The following is a 5,639-nucleotide window of genomic DNA, read 5'->3' on the forward strand; positions in this document are numbered from 1 at the left end:
GGAACCAACTTTCTGAATGTCAGCTGATGTCTGCATGATCCATTTGTCCCGTATGATATGCTGCAAGTGCAAAATAGGGAAAACCACAAGAAGATAAATACCAAAAGACACAATTTTCACTCCACAGCAGCAGACCATGGTTCTCTGTTGCATCTAACTTAATATACATTCCTCTCGTTAAACAACAAGAAAACAAAAAAAAACAACCACCAGAAACTTCCAAAAATGACTCCACTCAGATGAAAATGTTGTTTTGAAATTAGGTCTGATGTTGACACAGGAGCTACAACTCGAGGGTAAAAAGGCTTTTTGGGAGGGTGGTGGAAATCTTGTTAATCTGTTCTGCTGGAGTATTGCACAGGACTGCCTATGAGCAAGTCTGTGCTGTTTTTGATAAATTACCATGTTTAGAGATAGGCTTGGCTCTTAAGGGCTTAGTTTTATGAACAAAGTCCATAACGAGGTTTTCTGCCTCTGTTTGTCTCCTAGCCCCTTTGGCTTGACTGGGAGCCCTGTGTTTAGTTTAAGCTCAGTCTGGAAGATATAACAATTTTGCATTAAAAAAATGAGGGAATCATAGGAAGAAAAACCCTTTGCTTTTTGGATGAATCTTACTGATAATTTACTAAAGCTCATTTGAATTTTAAGCACTTCTTTAATCTTCAAAGGCTAAATTGCTTTATGAATATGCATGGTGTGGGCAGACTTCAGTTCATTACCTAGTTGTAAATTCTAATGACCATTAGGTCCTTGCAGTAATTGCGAATTGTTTTGCATTTTTGATTGGCCTATTAACATGTACATTCGGTGCACATCAGGCCGGCCTGTCAGGCTGCTGAAGGAGAAAAAAAAGGTGAAAATTGTTTATAGCACCAAGATTCTTAGATTTTCAATCTTGCAAAATTGATGATGTAAAAAAATTAAAGCAGTGTTTTTTCTTCTCAAGATTGAAAGTTCACCAAGAGATTTGACATATTTAATTTACATGATGACTTTGCACTCCTTCATTAATGCAATTTGCATATGAAGCTGTTGTTAATCACTTTTGATCATGTTTTGTGTATTAGCTGCCTCAGTGGCTCTTCTCCCTCAGATGCTCCAGCAGAAAGGAGCAAAATGATGCATCTCTTTGCCAAGTTTCCTTTAGTGAATTGAGGAATTAGAAGTCTAACCTTGAGTAATTACATATGTTTTATCCGTTTTCTTTTAACATTAAATACAGTTTGTGGAAATGCAGGGTGGAAATTATTCCCATTTGGTGGAGAGAGTACTTTAAAAATTACATATATAAAGTGATGCCCGGACACATATATTTGCCTTGAGTATCTGCTGTTTTTTTCTTTCCTTTAACTAAGTTGTTGGGCCTTGTGAGGAGAGTTTCATTGTTACCAGTTTGCTAAGCAGGAAGACTGGCATTTTGCAGGATATTAAGGAAACAGACTCCTCCCACTGAAGACTATAGTACCGAGAGAACATACCTTCTTAAACAATGGTTTGCCTGGGAGTTTCGGCTCCCAGTATGGCTGGCCTTTTAATGTCTCTGGCATGCATGGGCTTAGCTTTTTCGTCTAGATTAAGTTTTCTCCTGGCTTCTGTCATGTCTTTCTTCCCAGCTGTTCTGGCTGTGTCCTCACCTAGTCACCAAAAACAGTTTCTTGGTCAGAACCTCGGTCTTCTTGCTCCTCACCCAAGACACATGTATCCGGCTTTAGTTGTACAAGCCGGGTAGTAACGGATTCCGATTTTTTGAGAGCCTGTGATTTTGGTGTTTTGTCGTCCACTGTTGGATAACCTGCTCTGTATAATTGATGCTCATCTTTGGTTTATGAGTTTATCACTGGTTAACAAGCTGAATCAGAACGCCAAGACGGGCATTCTGATTAAAAGGAATGTTTAATGAAAGAAAACAAATCGGGATGGAAACTGAACAGTGTGCAAAGAACACTGGTACAGTTTTAACCTCCGAGGGACCCTGGTGCTGCCCTTCCATGACTCCTATCCATACCATGCTAAAAGCATGCTTCAGCTCAAAGTTGTTAATATTCAGCTGGGAAACAGTATCCAGAACACAAATAAATTATTAAGTGCATGAACTTTTTAGGCAGTAAGATGAACTGATGGGGTCCATCTGTGAGATCCAGGGGTTTTTTATTTGTGTGTGTCGAGCGATTCTGCCCTCTCCCACTTCACAGCCTTTGGTCTCCGGCCAACTGCATGCATAATTGATTCCACACGCACTATCCTTTTCTTGGTGTAATTGCTTTACTAAGATATGATGAAATCTAATGGATAATTTACTATTTGAAAATGGGCAAAAACCGGGCCCCCCTCCCCATTCATACTTTGATGTTGGGGGACTGGGCAATGGGAGGTATTCAAATGACCTGGTATTTAAAAAAAAAAAAAAAGATGAGAACCTAAGTTATGAACAGTGAGTGCCTCAGTGGTTTGGGCTATAGAAAAGAGGGTCTTTGTGGCATATGGAATCCAGTGTGTGTAAATCTCTCTCTCTCTCTCTCTCTCTCTCTCTCTCTCTCTCTCTCTCTCTCCCCTCCCTCTCTCCTCTTCCTTTTCCCTCCTCCCCCTATCTTTTCCCACACCCTCCCCCCTAAACTTTACAGGAAAGGGATCCTAACAAGGTAAAAAGTAAACACTTTAGTCATCATAAGCCTTCTTGTTCCATCTACTCAGGAGTTTGGCCATGTAGGTTTATTTAACTTTCAGGAATGTAAACATGACACAATTCTGAAAACAGCCAGAAAGATTTACATTATTAGAGTTAAAAAACATGTAGCATGGAGGGACTGACTACTCCATACCCCCAAATATAATAACACTGACATGGAAATAGGATGGCAAGTCAGAACTGGCTGGAAACTGGTTCAGTTTCTGCTTCTGTGGAGGACAAATCTAATTCTAACAGATTGGCATAATCTAGTGCATCCACGACCGGATTTGTATGTAATGGAGAAACTGTATGAAAACAATTCCACAAGAAATAAATATAGAAGTATTAGAATTTCCTAAGTGACCATTAAATTTTGCTTGTGGGACAATCAATTTCATTGGCTCTAATTCAAAAAAAAAAAAAACACAACACCAAAAATACAAAAAACCATACAATTGCAAAAAATATACAACTTTCCATGAGCCCTTTGTGGATATTGAAACATTGTTTTAATACAAACCACTTCGTGCTTTAAATGCACCTTTAAAAAAATTTGTAGTGTTTTCAAAGTACTAGAGGGGGATGTGGGGGGTGTGGTGGTGGTGGGAGGTGGAGAGCACATGAAGCAAATCCATCTAACTTTAGCAAACTGTTTTCAAGTAAAGTCATAATAATGAGCAACACATGATCTGAAATTTGATCAGCAAACATATACTTATGCCAAGGAATTTTTTTTTTTTTTGCCATTCACATACCAAGATTCTGTAAATCAGTAAACCACGGCAGTAACTCTTAAAAGGCCCAGACCGAATCATAATATGCTTCTAGAATGTCATTCTAGAGTGGCACAACTAAGCTGTCTTATAAGAACAAACCAAACCCCATTTCCCCTCACTCCCCCCAGAAAATCCTATACAAACAGAACTGCAAATGAGAGAACAGCATAAAAAGTAAGAAAATTAAAACCTGATGAGCAAACTCTAAAACCTATTAATACACCACCAGTGAAGGAGTGTGTGTGTGTGTGTGTGTGTGTGTATGTGTGTGTTTTTTGGTACCTTGTAATGCAAAATTAGGCAAATAATTAGTAGTGGAACAAGATTCCAAAAATTTGAACAACTTCTGTGATTACTGGGGTACGCTGAAAGAAAATGCAAATTTTTTTCTGTTCTTAATTAAATTCAATTGTGCAGTAGATTTTTTTCCCCCTTCTGGGGAGAAGGGGGAGGGAGCTCTGGGGGCGAAGGGAGAGGATGTGTAGGGTGGAGCCAGGTTGGAATGGCACACAGCTGTCTGGCTGAAACAAAGGCCATGTATTCCTTTCCTCCAGTGATGGTTTAACAAACAATTCAAATGACACTGATGCTGATGGGCCCTGAATCTTGAACCCTTAACTCAGGCAGATCTTTTTCCCTGACTTAAAGTGGGGGCTTGGGAGAAGGAGTTATTTAGTCTAGGAAAAGAACCTAGCTTGGGTTATCCATAACAGGATGGGCAAGACCTAGAATGGGGAAGAATCCTGTGTGTAGAGAACTCTGTTCATTTACAACAGGGAATGTTGGGTTAGCTATGGTTAACCAGGCTTAACAGACTCAGAGTCTTAAGAATCTCCACCCATCAGCTTGCTGTGATAATGGTTTTATTTAGAACCCCAAATCTAGACTAAAAGCAACTCCCATCTTTGGTAGTTTCATGACTCTGGTTGATCGCAGAATAACCAGAGAGTATGTATAAGTACTTCCTCTGGCCGAGTTTCCTCTCCAGTGTAATAATAAAAGTTCTGGCCAATGCATTTGCTTATGAATCTATTTTTGTTTTATTAATATTATTTATTATGCATTTCATTATTATTTTTAGGAGGGACTGTGCTCTCATTTGACCGTTTGTAGTTATAATTAATACATTCCGTACCAATTGTAAAAAGTGTACTTGCATTTAACTGCAAGTCAGTACAAATTAATGGATATGATTTAAAACAAAACTCATTTTTACAATATTCTTGCAGGGAGCAAATCTAGGGGAGACCTGCACTTAATTTATTTTCTGGGTGGGTGTCAGTGGTTGGAGGGTAGGAATGGTTGTGTAGGTCTGGGGGAGGTGGGGAGGGTCAGAGTTTAGGGACAAAAAAAAAAGGGAAGGAAAGGAGTGGGAGGAACAAACATTAGTTGCTGTATTTCCTTTTGAAAAAAAAATTTGGAGGGGTGCTTTTGATCCAAATATGGCTCTCCCAAGAGGGGCTTAAGTAAAGTAGTCAAGCATCTCCCACTCCAGAAGGTGGTAAAGAAAAAAGAGGTTAGTGGCCACAGGAGAGGAGTACAAAGGGAAAATTGTACATTGGGAGCATTACTGTCTAAAGTCTTAGTGTGGCCAGACTGGTTTAGCAGACAGAATGACAGATTGCTTTGTCAAGGGTCCCAGGGTGTGCCCTGAACTTGAAGTACTTTGTTTATCTTGAATAGAAAGGGAAAATCACAGACATAATCGATGTCTAGTTTTTAGGAGCTCGAAAGAGGTAGAAGAACAGAGACACTAGGGGAGGGGAAGAGGGAAAAGTTGGGGGAGGTGCAGGCCCTGGTTGTGGCTGTCCATTAACAGATGAACTTGGCTGAGGTCCAGACTTTTGATGAGAGAGTGTCAGAGCCCAAGAGCAGTCAAGCCTTTTCAATAATTTTTTTTTTTTATACCTGCTGACTGTACATCAAATGCTCCCAGGTCTTTTGGCTAAAGGCAAGGGGAAAAAAAAAAGACAGTTCAATGTTTTTCCTCTGAGCCAGTCGAGACCAGTCTTTTGGCTCCACAGACGGGTTCTATCATCTTTCCTGGCTTGCTATTGGGAAAAAAGAGTTGTGATAATGCCAGGAACCTGAGGGCCCAGGACCGAAAGGGGTTTGGTGTGTTCTGAGAGACAAATTAAACCAAGCAGTGAGAGAGAGAGAGAGAGAGAGAGAGAGAGAGAGAGAGAGAGAGAGAG

At 40.0% G+C, this 5,639-nt stretch overlaps 1 protein-coding gene across 12 annotated transcripts in view; it reads left to right on the top strand.

Moving 5' to 3' along the window:
- Positions 1–5,639, top strand: part of BCL11A (BCL11 transcription factor A) — a 122,353-nt gene that overhangs the window by 19,710 nt on the left and 97,004 nt on the right. The gene's annotated exons all lie outside the window — the stretch shown is intronic.

This window comes from Petaurus breviceps, unplaced genomic scaffold (assembly GCF_028583685.1).
Source record: "Petaurus breviceps papuanus isolate PSGF00001 unplaced genomic scaffold, PetGlider_PUasm1.0 90775, whole genome shotgun sequence".
Taxonomy (NCBI): Eukaryota; Metazoa; Chordata; class Mammalia; order Diprotodontia; family Petauridae; genus Petaurus; species Petaurus breviceps.